The sequence below is a fragment of the Eucyclogobius newberryi genome, unplaced genomic scaffold (assembly GCF_026437365.1).
Source record: "Eucyclogobius newberryi isolate DKJ021-1_F unplaced genomic scaffold, fEucNew1.0.hap1 SCAF_15, whole genome shotgun sequence".
NCBI classification, from domain to species: domain Eukaryota; kingdom Metazoa; phylum Chordata; class Actinopteri; order Gobiiformes; family Gobiidae; genus Eucyclogobius; species Eucyclogobius newberryi.
Genome location: NW_027315779.1, coordinates 160,615 through 176,095, shown reverse-complemented (window position 1 = coordinate 176,095; position 15,481 = coordinate 160,615).

Here is a 15,481-nt window from a genome sequence, read left to right as displayed (position 1 = left end):
TAAACTAAACGCAGACTAGACTGCAGAGTGTAAGAACCACAGCTCTGTGGCTCTTCTGGGGCACTGACCTTAAATCTGTTTGTTTGCCGTCCCGCTGCTTAAAATAGTCCCTCGAATGCCTCAAACACCGTGTCACACTCTTCAGACGGTAGTAATCCTGCACGTAGCCTGTTCTTAAGAGCGTAAAGTCGCTCTGCGGTTGCACTGCAGTGACCCCCGCGTCTTCAGTTGTGAACATAATGTAAGGCCTGGACAAGACGTGACACATTGAAACCGGTCTAATAGTACGTTGTGGAGACTCAGGAGGCCGCGGGAACATATGTGTGCGAATACCAGATACATATTCACGCTTTTATGACCGACGTAAAGACTGCAGCTCTGTTACATAGATGTAATAAGCACGTTCAGTTCCTGTTCTTCCAGCCCAACTCTAAAATAAACCCGTTTTTTATCGACATTTACAACGGAGCAAAATGTGCTGATACTATCTGTGCTTGCAATAGTATCGACCCATAACCAACAGGTTAGTCATGGAAGAACTTCTTTTGCTTTGAATGATTCTTACGAAAACAAATGCAAAAGCAACTAAACCTCAGGGCGATTACACACCATTGTCCCAAGGGCCAGATTTGTTTAAGTCCCAAGGTCGAACAAATGATCCCCAACACGGTTTCAACAAAGTATAAAGTCTAAAGAGTACAAAGTACAAAGAGTACAAAGTATAAAGTATAAAGAGTACAAAGTATAAAGTCTAAAGAGTACAAAGTCTAAAGAGTACAAAGTATAAAGAGTACAAAGTATAAAGTCTAAAGAGTACAAAGTACAAAGAGTACAAAGTATAAAGTATAAAGAGTACAAAGTATAAAGTCTAAAGAGTACAAAGTCTAAAGAGTACAAAGTATAAAGAGTACAAAGTATAAAGTCTAAAGAGTACAAAGTACAAAGAGTACAAAGTATAAAGTATAAAGAGTACAAAGTATAAAGTCTAAAGAGTACAAAGTATAAAGTCTAAAGAGTACAAAGTATAAAGAGTACAAAGTATAAAGAGTACAAAGTATAAAGAGTACAAAGCATAAAGTCTAAAGAGTACAAAGTGTAAAGTATAAAAAGTACGAAGTACAAAGTCTAAAGAGTACAAAGTATAAAGAGTACAAAGTACAAAGTATAAAGAGTACAAAGTACAAAGAGTACAAAGTATAAAGTCTAAAGAGTACAAAGTACAAAGAGTACAAAGTATAAAGTCTAAAGAGTACAAAGTATAAAGTATAAAGAGTACAAAGTATAAAGTCTAAAGAGTACAAAGTATAAAGAGTACAAAGTATAAAGAGTACAAAGTATAAAGAGTACAAAGCATAAAGTCTAAAGAGTACAAAGTGTAAAGTATAAAAAGTACGAAGTACAAAGTCTAAAGAGTACAAAGTATAAAGAGTACTAAGTATAAAGAGTACAAAGTCTAAAGAGTACAAAGTGTAACGTATAAAGAGTACAAAGTACAAAGTATAAAGAGTACAAAGTACAAAGAGTACAAAGTACAAAGTCTAAAGGGTACAAAGTATAAAGAGTACAAAGTATAAAGTATAAAGAGTACAAAGTACAAAGTATAAAGAGTACAAAGTGTAAAGAGTACAAAGTATAAAGTCTAAAGAGTACAAAGTACAAAGTATAAAGAGTACAAAGTCTAAAGTCTAAAGAGTACAAAGTACAAAGTATAAAGTGTACAAAGTACAAAGTCTAAAGAGTACAAAGTATAAAGTCTAAAGAGTACAAAGTACAAAGTCTAAAGAGTACAAAGTATAAAGTCTAAAGAGTACAAAGTATAAAGAGTACAAAGTATAAAGAGTACAAAGTATAAAAAGTACAAAGTATAAAGAGTACAAAGTACAAAGTATAAAGAGTACAAAGTACAAAGTCTAAAGAGTACAAAGTATAAAGTCTAAAGAGTACAAAGTGTAAAGTATAAAGAGTACAAAGTATAAAGTCTAAAGAGTACAAAGTGTAAAGTATAAAGAGTACAAAGTACAAAGTATAAAGAGTACAAAGTATAAAGAGTACAAAGTATAAAGTCTAAAGAGTACAAAGTACAAAGTCTAAAGAGTACAAAGTACAAAGTCTAAAGAGTACAAAGTACAAAGTATAAAGAGTACAAAGGACAAAGTAAAAAGAGCACAAAGAGTAAACAGTACAAAGTACAAAGTATAAAGAGTACAAAGTACAAAGTCTAAAGAGTACAAAGTATAAAGAGTACAAAGTACAAAGTATAAAGAGTACAAAGTATAAAGTCTAAAGAGTACAAAGTCTAAAGAGTACAAAGTACAAAGTCCAAAGAGTACAAAGTATAAAGAGTACAAAGTATAAAGAGTACAAAGTATAAAGAGTACAAAGTACAAAGTATAAAGTCTAAAGAGTACAAAGTATAAAGAGTACAAAGTCTAAAGAGTACAAAGTATAAAGAGTACAAAGTATAAAGAGTACAAAGTATAAAGAGTACAAAGTATAAAGTCTAAAGAGTACAAAGTATAAAGAGTACAAAGTATAAAGTCTAAAGAGTACAAAGTCTAAAGAGTACAAAGTATAAAGAGTACAAAGTATAAAGAGTACAAAGTATAAAGTCTAAAGAGTACAAAGTATAAAGAGTACAAAGTATAAAGTCTAAAGAGTACAAAGTCTAAAGAGTACAAAGTATAAAGAGTACAAAGTATAAAGAGTACAAAGTATAAAGAGTACAAAGTATAAAGTCTAAAGAGTACAAAGTATAAAGAGTACAAAGTATAAAGTCTAAAGAGTACAAAGTATAAAGAGTACAAAGTACAAAGTCTGAAGAGTACAAAGTATAAAGAGTACAAAAGAGTACAAAGTATAAAGAGTACAAAGTATAAAGAGTACAAAGTATAAAGTCTAAAGAGTACAAAGTATAAAGAGTACAAAGTATAAAGAGTACAAAGTATAAAGAGTACAAAGTATAAAGAGTACAAAGTATAAAGAGTACAAAGTATAAAGTCTAAAAAGTACAAAGTATAAAGAGTACAAAGTATAAAGAGTACAAAGTATAAAGTCTAAAAAGTACAAAGTATAAAGAGTACAAAGTCTAAAGAGTACAAAGTATAAAGTCTAAAGAGTACAAAGTATAAAGTCTAAAGAGTACAAAGTATAAAGTATAAAGAGTACAAAGTCTAAAGAGTACAAAGTACAAAGTATAAAGAGTACGAAGTATAAAGTCTAAAGAGTACAAAGTATAAAGAGTACAAAGTATAAAGTCTAAAGAGTACAAAGTATAAAGAGTACAAAGTATAAAGTCTAAAGAGTACAAAGTATAAAGAGTACGAAGTATAAAGTCTAAAGAGTACAAAGTATAAAGAGTACAAAGTATAAAGAGTACAAAGTATAAAGTCTAAAGAGTACAAAGTATAAAGAGTACAAAGTATAAAGAGTACAAAGTACAAAGTCTAAAGAGTACAAAGTATAAAGTATAAAGAGTACAAAGTGTAAAGTATAAAGAGTACAAAGTATAAAGAGTACAAAGTATAAAGTATAAAGAGTACAAAGTATAAAGAGTATAAAGTACAAAGTATAAAGAGTACAAAGTATAAAGAGTACAAAGTACAAAGTCTAAAGAGTACAAAGTATAAAGTATAAAGAGTACAAAGTGTAAAGTATAAAGAGTACAAAGTGTAAAGTATAAAGAGTACAAAGTATAAAGTCTAAAGAGTACAAAGTATAAAGAGTATAAAGTACAAAGTATAAAGAGTACAAAGTTTAAAGAGTACAAAGTATAAAGAGTACAAAGTACAAAGTCTAAAGAGTACAAAGTATAAAGTATAAAGAGTACAAAGTGTAAAGTATAAAGAGTACAAAGTATAAAGTCTAAAGAGTACAAAGTATAAAGAGTACAAAGTACAAAGTATAAAGAGTACAAAGTTTAAAGAGTACAAAGTATAAAGTATAAAGAGTACAAAGTATAAAGAGTACAAAGTATAAAGAGTACAAAGTGTAAAGTCTAAAGAGTACAAAGTATAAAGAGTACAAAGTATAAAGAGTACAAAGTATAAAGAGTACAAAGTATAAAGAGTACAAAGTACAAAGTCTAAAGAGTACAAAGTATAAAGTATAAAGAGTACAAAGTGTAAAGTCTAAAGAGTACAAAGTATAAAGAGTACAAAGTACAAAGTATAAAGAGTACAAAGTTTAAAGAGTATAAAGTACAAAGTATAAAGAGTACAAAGTATAAAGTCTAAAGAGTACAAAGTATAAAGAGTACAAAGTATAAAGTATAAAGAGTACAAAGTATAAAGAGTACAAAGTACAAAGTCTAAAGAGTACAAAGTATAAAGAGTACAAAGTATAAAGTATAAAGAGTACAAAGTATAAAGAGTATAAAGTACAAAGTATAAAGAGTACAAAGTATAAAGTCTAAAGAGTACAAAGTATAAAGAGTACAAAGTATAAAGTATAAAGAGTACAAAGTATAAAGAGTACAAAGTACAAAGTCTAAAGAGTACAAAGTCTAAAGAGTACAAAGTATAAAGAGTACAAAGTATAAAGTCTAAAGAGTACAAAGTATAAAGAGTACAAAGTATAAAGTCTAAAGAGTACAAAGTATAAAGAGTACAAAGTATAAAGTCTAAAGAGTACAAAGTATAAAGAGTACAAAGTATAAAGTCTAAAGAGTACAAAGTATAAAGAGTACAAAGTACAAAGTATAAAGAGTACAAAGTGTAAAGAGTACAAAGTCTAAAGTCTAAAGAGTACAAAGTACAAAGTCTAAAGAGTACAAAGTATAAAGTCTAAAGAGTACAAAGTATAAAGTATAAAGAGTACAAAGTATAAAGTCTAAAGAGTACAAAGTCTAAAGAGTACAAAGTCTAAAGAGTACAAAGTATAAAGAGTACAAAGTATAAAGAGTACAAAGTATAAAGTCTAAAGAGTACAAAGTACAAAGAGTACAAAGTATAAAGTCTAAAGAGTACAAAGTATAAAGAGTACAAAGTATAAAGAGTACAAAGTATAAAGTCTAAAGAGTACAAAGTATAAAGAGTACAAAGTATAAAGTCTAAAGAGTACAAAGTATAAAGAGTACAAAGTATAAAGTCTAAAGAGTACAAAGTATAAAGAGTACAAAGTATAAAGTCTAAAGAGTACAAAGTACAAAGAGTACAAAGTATAAAGTCTAAAGAGTACAAAGTATAAAGAGTACAAAGTATAAAGTCTAAAGAGTACAAAGTATAAAGAGTACAAAGTATAAAGTCTAAAGAGTACAAAGTATAAAGAGTACAAAGTATAAAGTCTAAAGAGTACAAAGTATAAAGAGTACAACGTATAAAGTCTAAAGAGTACAAAGTATAAAGAGTACAAAGTATAAAGTCTAAAGAGTACAAAGTATAAAGTTGTACAACTACAGTAGGTGGCAGGTATGTAACACTTGGAAACCAACCGCCATAAAACACCAAAGAAGAAGAAGTACAATAAAAAAAAACTGCTGACAGTTTAGATTTTTGAAAAATAACCCACAAAATGCTTTAACCCTCCAGGACCGGCCCCTCCAGGACCGGGCCCTCCAGGACCGGCCCCTCCAGGACCGGCCCCTCCAGGACTGAACTCTCCAGGACTGAACTCTCCAGGACCGGCCCCTCCAGGACCGGCCCCTCCAGGACTGGCCTCTCCAGGACTGGCCCCTCTAGGACTGACCCAGGATGAGCCCATAACAGGTCTAAAGAAGAAACATGGACTAAACCAAGAGCAAACACGGCCTAAACGAGTGCTAAACCAGGATTAAACCAGTAAAGACATTAAATGAATGGGTGTATTTGAAAGATGGGTCATGGGCCAGATGCAGACGCTTGAAGGGCCTGACTTGGCCCCTGGGCTTTATGTTGAATAGCCCTGTTCTACAGTATTAAAGCTCCTGGCCTTGGCTGGTCAGGCATTTGCTTATATTTGCTGCACTTTGTAATATTATTGGTTTGAAGTGCATTTTCACAGTGCAGAATGATGGTGCCATTTGAAGAACAATACAGGAACCGTCTGTCAGTTGATTTGTGTGATCTGACCGGGGCTGTAAACATTCTTTGTCCACCAGAGACGAGCCTTGTGCATCAGTGAATCGACTGCACAGGAGCTGCCAGAAGCTCTCAGAACAATTAAGAAAATCTGACTCAAACTGCACTCACAAGACCACAAGCTTACAGGATTTAGTGGGGGTGAAAAAGTAAGGATTTGCATGTAAAAAAGACCCAGAGAAAGTCCCCCAGAGACAAATGAACTCACAATTCACCCTTGAATCCCAGAAAATCTATCAGATTCGGGTCATCTAAGAAATTATTGACCAATTAATTGACTAAAAGACTAAGGCTGACAGCTCTAGATCTGACGTAAGTGTGTTTATTGTGTGAAAAGCATGGGTTATTAGAGCTAAGATGAGTTATTACACGCTGACAGTGTCTTATTATGCTCCAGTCCCTTTTCACTCATTATAATCACATCATCTGGACGGCGGGTTCATGTTTCAGTCCTTAATGTCCCGTGATGAGCCTTGAGGCAATTCTTCTCTCAATTTCTTGTTGTTGGACCAATTCTGACGTCTGTTTCATTTTCTGGCACATATATCTGAAAACCGTCAAACGCTCTCGATTCCCAACGTTTGTGTCCAACGCAACAACTGCCAAGTCAGAATTTGGATCGTCCGCGTGCAGTTTGAAGAAGCTTCTGTTAGTGTGAAGGAGGAAACGATTAGATGCTGTATTTTAAACATGTTTTAGGTTATCGCAGGCAGCATTTGAAAGAGACGTACCATTTTACCATCATTATACTAAAGTGGATATATTATGCAGTTTTTCCCTCATCATTCACGTTTTCACAGTTGTATTTTGATTGACACATGTTCATCATCCCGTTCTGTCCTGCAATTGAGACTTGAGTGCTCAGGAAAAAAAATCCTGTTTTCACCTACCCCATATCTCCACCCAATCTATATTTTCTTACAGTCATTCAAAAAAATATAAAAAAATCAGACTCTGGGCCAAAATATCGCTATTTTTAAACAGTAAAAAATATGTAGAAGAAAAATACATCGGTTCTGGATTTTTGAACAGGAAATCAGTTTATTTATTTCTATCATGGAACTGTTTAGGGTCAATATTGTGGTTTATAATGAACAAAATGTAGAATAATGATCCTCTTATGTTCTTATGTTTATATTCAAGTCAAATGACATTGAAAAGCAGATGATTTCCTGTTGAAGAGGCTTTATCTGCCGTCATCTGACACAACCCAAGGCCTCTGACGACCTTATTCCCATCTGCTTTACATTTTTGACTCAGCAAATATTACCACCGCGTGCATTTAGCTTCGCGAGTCCCCCCCCCGAACACGTCCAAGACCCCACGGGACGCTCCGGGGCCGACCTCTGTAAGTGGCACCATTGTTTTTGCCCAAGCCATCCAAACTGCAGCGTGGTTAGGAAATGAAAAGTGAACAAAAGAACTAAATATTGTCTTTGGTAATGATTCCAGCGTGTTAGCAATCAAGCGCTAGTTCTGCGGCGCCGTCGGTATCGGAGGCGGCTTTTGGAACGTCACTCATTTTTGCAGGAGTTATTCCTCCGATGAATGGAAGCTACGGGCTAATGGGCCCCGCGCAGCCATGATGAACGATGGTTTGTGTTTGACTGAAACCGCACGGATTTGGGCAAAACCGCGAGGGAATAAAAGACTTCTATCGCATGTGGAACGTGACGAGGGCGTTTCCCACAATCCTTCGCTTTGCACGCATCAACATACCGTGACGTCCGTGCAATGTATAGGGTCATGTAGACAATGAAATTATAGCGTGGAACATTGAATTGGATTGAATTGGATTAAATTGATTAAACGGAGATGGCGACACAACCCGAGCTACAGTCGGCAACGCGTCGAATTACGGGGCGTGGTTTTTCCCTCTTCTTACACGTTTCCTCGCAAACGATGTGTGTTCAAAGCACAAGTGAGTCTTAGCGGAGGTTTTTGACCCAGTGTTCCGTCCGAAAAGTAAATGAATTGTTCTGTAGATGTTGAATACCGCAGGCGGCGCTAGCATCGCGCTAACACTTCATCCCACAGTATTTGCATTTTGTCAATTGTACGTGTTTTTAATGCTCAGAAATACAGTTGAAAAGGTGCATTCTTACTGGGAGTGTGGTCACCCCTCCACAGACCTGACCTGTAACATAGTCTGCCCTGGAATATGACCTTTTCCAAACATGTTGTAGTGAAAACTGAAGTGAAGACGTTTGTTCTTCTTCGAGACATCTTTCTCAAACGCTGCGTTTAGTTTCATTCACGGTCATAAAAGCTAAATCACATTGACAGAGCTCATCGTTCCAACGTTTGGTGCAACATCTTGTATGACATCATTCTTCTAGACAGAAGCCGTAGTGTCCAGACCGGGATTACAACGCATCTACGTTTACCTTCCTCCCCACCGTGTTTCATCGTCTCAGCACAAAGTAAATAGGCATGATTTATATCTTTGAGAGTGTGTTGAATCCTGGGTAAAAGAACAGAGCAGAGTGAAGCCCTCTGGAGTTTGACCAAGATTTATAGCTCACAGGCTTTGAAGGAGATGCATGTCTGAAATGCCGAGCTGGCCGTGTGCGCCGTAAATATCCAGTGCTGTCTGAAGATAATTCTGACGCTTTGTTGTGGCGAGCTTTGATGTGGTTTGAAAAGCAGTTTGAACGTGAAAGAAGAATCCACCTGAACCAGGTGCATTTGTCTCTTTACATGTCAAATATGTCAGGAAGAAAAGATGGAGGCCAAAAAGCTGTCACTTTGGACAGTTTGCCTCTTGTGTTTGTGGCAAGAACAATGTATTTTTGGTTGTAGGTTTTGCATCGCCCTCCAGATGCTGTAAGACCCCGCAGGGGCCCCAACCCCAAGTCATACTTAGAATATGTTTACACACAATGCACACATCAAACGTAAAGGTAATCTTGACTATGTAGGTATTTTGGGGACTTTTTCATATTCAAAAATTATAATATTAGTATTAGACTGTTAATTGCTCTGCTATTTTTCACCATTCCAAAAACCAAAACAATTTTGCTCTGGGGGAAGTGTCTGGGGAGGTGCAAGTCTGTGATCAGTATACGACCAGGATAAACACTTTGAGGATGGATTTAATGGATCCAAACTGTTGTATCTCTTTGTCATGTATACATATATGTTTCAATGTCTAAATATGAAATATACAAACCGGTTGAAAGGATTTGAAGTCCTTTTTCCAGAGAATACTTAAAGGTGGAATGTGTAACTTTTCACGTTGAGAGATGATACTGCTTTGGTCTTTTTTTCAGCAATACTAATAATAATTAGTATAATTGATTAAATGCAAGTTAGATGCGTTTATTGCCATAATATAACCTCTCCATATAAACAAGCAGGTACTCTATGTATCCCAAGTCCTGCTATTTTGGGGTTTATACTGTAATTCCAACACTTTATGTTGTTTCAATGACAAAGGAGTTTTCTTAACACAAAACGACTCATTATCAAAATTGTCTCTGTTATTTTTCTTGACATGACACAACACGAACGCGAACATCATTTTCGCCGCGGCCTCAAACACGTCGGGCGCTGACGCGGACACTTGATACTCACCGGCTGACATCATCCAGTGTGTGACTCAAACGGCCCGGAGCAATGTCCATGAGCTCATCGGGACATCACACACGGGGCGCGGGGCAAGTCACCGTGCAGAGCGTCTGGGGGGGGACTCGGGGAGGTGTCTGGGGAGGGGGAAGAATCGGGGGGCAGGGGCGGAGTCGCGGAGAGGGCTGCACGTGACCGCTGTCGGAGAAATAGTCAGGCCTCACGGGTCAATTGAAGCTTTATGTAGAAGATTTTACACCTGATACTGTTTCGCTGGGATAGTTTTGGACTTTTAACATCATTAAAACTTGAAAATATAAGTAATAATTGGCAATAGACTAATTATCAGACTCATAATGACTTAAGAAACCGTGGGAAACGAAATAGCGAGAGTGAGAGAACAATTAATCTCTTACATACAGCATTTACGGGTGTTTTTATGGCTTTGAAATATATTGGAAGACAAACATTCGTGCTGTGAGCGTGGCCGGCCCCTCCGCAGATCTGACCTGTGACTTGACCCCTCTCACATAATGCCACACTGCGGAGCATTCGCACGAGCAGGTGACCGACGGTCCGCCTGAAAAGTCACTCGACCGGACATTTGGGCGACACATTTCTGAGCAGAAGAGGTTTAAAAGTTGTGTTGGAGCCAAGGATGATCATTGAGAGTGAAAGGGCTGATGGGTAAAAAAGCGTGTGGAAGCTGGAGGAGGTGGCGGGGGAGAGGCCGGTCCTTGTTTACATTTCCTGCACAGCCACTTTGTCCCTCGTCACACTTATTTACAGAGAATGTCCCTCTTTTTCATGAATGACACATGGATTGTATGAAATAGTTACATTTGGAGCGAACAAAAAACATTGCATTCGAACTTGATATGGACTTGATACTATGGACTACAACTCGATACTACTTGATACTATGGACTACAACTCGATACTACTTGATACTATGGACTACAACTCGATACTACTTGATACTATGGACTACAACTCGATACTACTTGATACTATGGACTACAACTCGATACTACTTGATACTATGGACTACAACTCGATACTACTTGATACTATGGACTACAACTCGATACTACTTGATACTATGGACTACAACTCGATACTACTTGATACTATGTACTACAACTCGATACTACTTGATACTATGGACTACAACTCGATACTACTTGATACTATGGACTACAACTCGATACTACTTGATACTATGGACTACAACTCGATACTACTTGATACTATGGACTACAACTCGATACTACTTGATACTATGGACTACAACTCGATACTACTTGATACTATGGACTACAACTCGATACTACTTGATACTATGGACTACAACTCGATACTACTTGATACTATGGACTACAACTCGATACTACTTGATACTATGGACTACAACTCGATACTACTTGATACTATGGACTACAACTCGATACTACTTGATACTATGGACTATAACTCGATACTACTTGATACTATGGACTATAACTCGATACTACTTGATACTATGGACTACAACTCGATACTACTTGATACTATGGACTACAACTCGATACTACTTGATACTATGGACTACAACTCGATACTACTTGATACTATGGACTACAACTCGATACTACTTGATACTATGGACTACAACTCGATACTACTTGATACTATGGACTATAACTCGATACTACTTGATACTATGGACTATAACTCGATACTACTTGATACTATGGACTACAACTCGATACTACTTGATACTATGGACTATAACTCGATACTACTTGATACTATGGACTACAACTCGATACTACTTGATACTATGGACTACAACTCGATACTACTTGATACTATGGACTACAACTCGATACTACTTGATACTATGGACTACAACTCGATACTACTTGATACTATGGACTACAACTCGATACTACTTGATACTATGGACTACAACTCGATACTACTTGATACTATGGACTACAACTCGATACTACTTGATACTATGGACTACAACTCGATACTACTTGATACTATGGACTACAACTCGATACTACTTGATACTATGGACTACAACTCGATACTACTTGATACTATGGACTACAACTCGATACTACTTGATACTATGGACTACAACTCGATACTACTTGATACTATGGACTACAACTCGATACTACTTGATACTATGGACTACAACTCGATACTACTTGATACTATGGACTACAACTCGATACTACTTGATACTATGGACTACAACTCGATACTACTTGATACTATGGACTACAACTCGATACTACTTGATACTATGGACTACAACTCGATACTACTTGATACTATGGACTACAACTCGATACTACTTGATACTATGGACTACAACTCGATACTACTTGATACTATGGACTACAACTCGATACTACTTGATACTATGGACTACAACTCGATACTACTTGATACTATGGACTACAACTCGATACTACTTGATACTATGGACTACAACTCGATACTACTTGATACTATGGACTACAACTCGATACTACTTGATACTATGGACTATAACTCGATACTACTTGATACTATGGACTACAACTCGATACTACTTGATACTATGGACTATAACTCGATACTACTTGATACTATGGACTATAACTCGATACTACTTGATACTATGGACTACAACTCGATACTACTTGATACTATGGACTACAACTCGATACTACTTGATACTATGGACTACAACTCGATACTACTTGATACTATGGACTACAACTCGATACTACTTGATACTATGGACTACAACTCGATACTACTTGATACTATGGACTACAACTCGATACTACTTGATACTATGGACTACAACTCGATACTACTTGATACTATGGACTACAACTCGATACTACTTGATACTATGGACTACAACTCGATACTACTTGATACTATGGACTACAACTCGATACTACTTGATACTATGGACTACAACTCGATACTACTTGATACTATGGACTACAACTCGATACTACTTGATACTATGGACTACAACTCGATACTACTTGATACTATGGACTACAACTCGATACTACTTGATACTATGGACTATAACTCGATACTACTTGATACTATGGACTACAACTCGATACTACTTGATACTATGGACTATAACTCGATACTACTTGATACTATGGACTATAACTCGATACTACTTGATACTATGGACTACAACTCGATACTACTTGATACTATGGACTACAACTCGATACTACTTGATACTATGGACTATAACTCGATACTACTTGATACTATGGACTACAACTCGATACTACTTGATACTATGGACTACAACTCGATACTACTTGATACTATGGACTACAACTCGATACTACTTGATACTATGGACTATAACTCGATACTACTTGATACTATGGACTACAACTCGATACTACTTGATACTATGGACTACAACTCGATACTACTTGATACTATGGACTACAACTCGATACTACTTGATACTATGGACTTCTTCTTCTTCTTCTTCTTCTTCTTCTTCTTCTTCTTCTTCTTCTTCTTCTTCTTCTTCTTCTTCTTCTTCTTCTTCTTCTTCTTCTTCTTCTTTCTTTGCCGTTGCTAGTTCTTTCTGAGCCTTAAGACTCCAAAATGAAAAATCATTCTGTTTTATTCCAGTCAAATTGGCTTAAGTTTCCAGAATCGTGTCCATTCAGCCACATTAAACATGAAGAAACATGTGTCCTGTTGTCATGGCGGCGCGTCACACTGCCCAGCGCGCCTGACCCTTTGTGCGCCTGACCCTTTGTGCGCCTGACCCTTTGTGCGCGTGACCCTTTGTGCGCCTGACCCTTTGTGCGCGTGACCCTTTGTGCGCCTGACCCTTTGTGCGCCTGACCCTTTGTGCGCCTGACCCTTTGTGCGCGTGACCCTTTGTGCGCCTGACCCTTTGTGCGCGTGACCCTTTGTGCGCCTGACCCTTTGTGCGCCTGACCCTTTGTGCGCCTGACCCTTTGTGCGCGTGACCCTTTGTGCGCCTGACCCTTTGTGCGCGTGACCCTTTGTGCGCCTGACCCTTTGTGCGCCTGACCCTTTGTGCGCCTGACCCTTTGTGCGCCTGACCCTTTGTGCGCGTGACCCTTTGTGCGCCTGACCCTTTGTGCGCCTGACCCTTTGTGCGCCTGACCCTTTGCGAGCGTGACCCTTTGTGCGCCTGACCCTTTGTGCGCCTGACCCTTTGTGCGCCTGACCCTTTGCGAGCGTGACCCTTTGTGCGCCTGACCCTTTGTGCGCCTGACCCTTTGTGCGCCTGACCCTTGCGAGCGTGACCCTTTGTGCGCCTGACCCTTTGTGCGCGTGACCCTTTGTGCGCGTGACCCTTTGTGCGCCTGACCCTTTGTGCGCCTGACCCTTTGTGCGCGTGACCCTTTGTGCGCGTGACCCTTTGTGCGCCTGACCCTATGTGCGCCTGACCCTTTGTGCGCCTGACCCTTTGTGCGCCTGACCCTTTGTGCGCGTGACCCTTTGTGCGCGTGACCCTTTGTGCGCCTGACCCTTTGTGCGCGTGACCCTTTGTGCGCCTGACCCTATGTGCGCCTGACCCTTTGTGCGCCTGACCCTTTGTGCGCCTGACCCTTTGTGCGCCTGACTCTTTGTGCGCCTGACCCTTTGTGCGCCTGACCCTTTGTGCGCCTGACCCTTTGTGCGCCTGACCCTTTGTGCGCCTGACTCTTTGTGCGCCTGACCCTTTGTGCGCCTGACCCTTTGTGCGCCTGACCCTTTGTGCGCCTGACCCTTTGTGCGCCTGACCCTTTGTGCGCCTGACCCTATGTGCGCCTGACCCTTTAATTGCTTCATTGGTGCCGGCGCCGCAGCTCGTGATAAAACAAAGAATGAAATGAAGGATCAAAACTGGAAGAACGACAGAGAGAAAGTGACGAGCGTCACCTTGAATCATCTGGAGCAGAGCTGTCCCAGGGAGTCTCCACAGGACCCCTCCTGCTCCTCCTCCCTCCTGCTCCTCCTCCTGCTCCTCTCCTCCTCTCCTCCTCCTGCTCCTCCTCCTCCTGCTCCTCCTCCTGCTCCTCCTCCTCCTCCTGCTCCTCCTCTCCTCCTGCTCCTCCTCCTCCTCCTCCTCCTCCTCTCCTCCTCCCTCCTGCTCCTCCTCTCTTCCCTCCTCCTCCCTCCTGCTCCTCCTCCTGCTCCTCCTCCTCCTCCTCCTGCTCCTCCTCCTCTTCCCTCCTGCTCCACCTCCTCCTCCCTCCTGCTCCTCCTCCTGCTCCTCCTCCTGCTCCTCCTCCCTCCTGCTCCTCCTCCTGCTCCTCCTCCTCCTCTCCTGCTCCTCCTCCTGCTCCTCCTCCTCCTCCTCCTCCTCTTCCCTCCTCCTCCTCTTCCTCCTGATCCTCCTCCTCTTCCCTCCTCCTCCTCTTCCCTCCTGATCCTCCTCCTCTTCCTCCTCCTCCTCTTCCTCCTCCTCCTCTCCTCTTCTTCCCTCCTCCTCTCCTCCTCCTCCTCCTCTTCCCCCTCCTCCTCTTCCCTCCTCCTCCTCCTCCTCCTCTTCCTCCTCCCCTCTTCTTCCTCCTCCTCCTCCTCCTCCTCTCTCCTCCTCCTCTTCCCTCCTCCTCCTCTCTTCCCTCCTCCTCTCCTCCTCCCTCCCTCCTCCTCTCCTCCTCCTCCTTCCTCCTCCTCCTCTCCTCTCCTCTTCCCTCCTCCTCTTCCCTCCTCCTCCTCTCTTCCTCTCCTCCTCCTCTCCTCCTCCTTCCTCCTCCTCTTCCCTCCTCCTCCTCCTCTCCTCCTCCTCCTCCTCCTCTTCCTCTCCTCCTCCTCCCCTCTCCTCTTCCCTCCTCCTCCTCCTTCCCTCCTCTTCC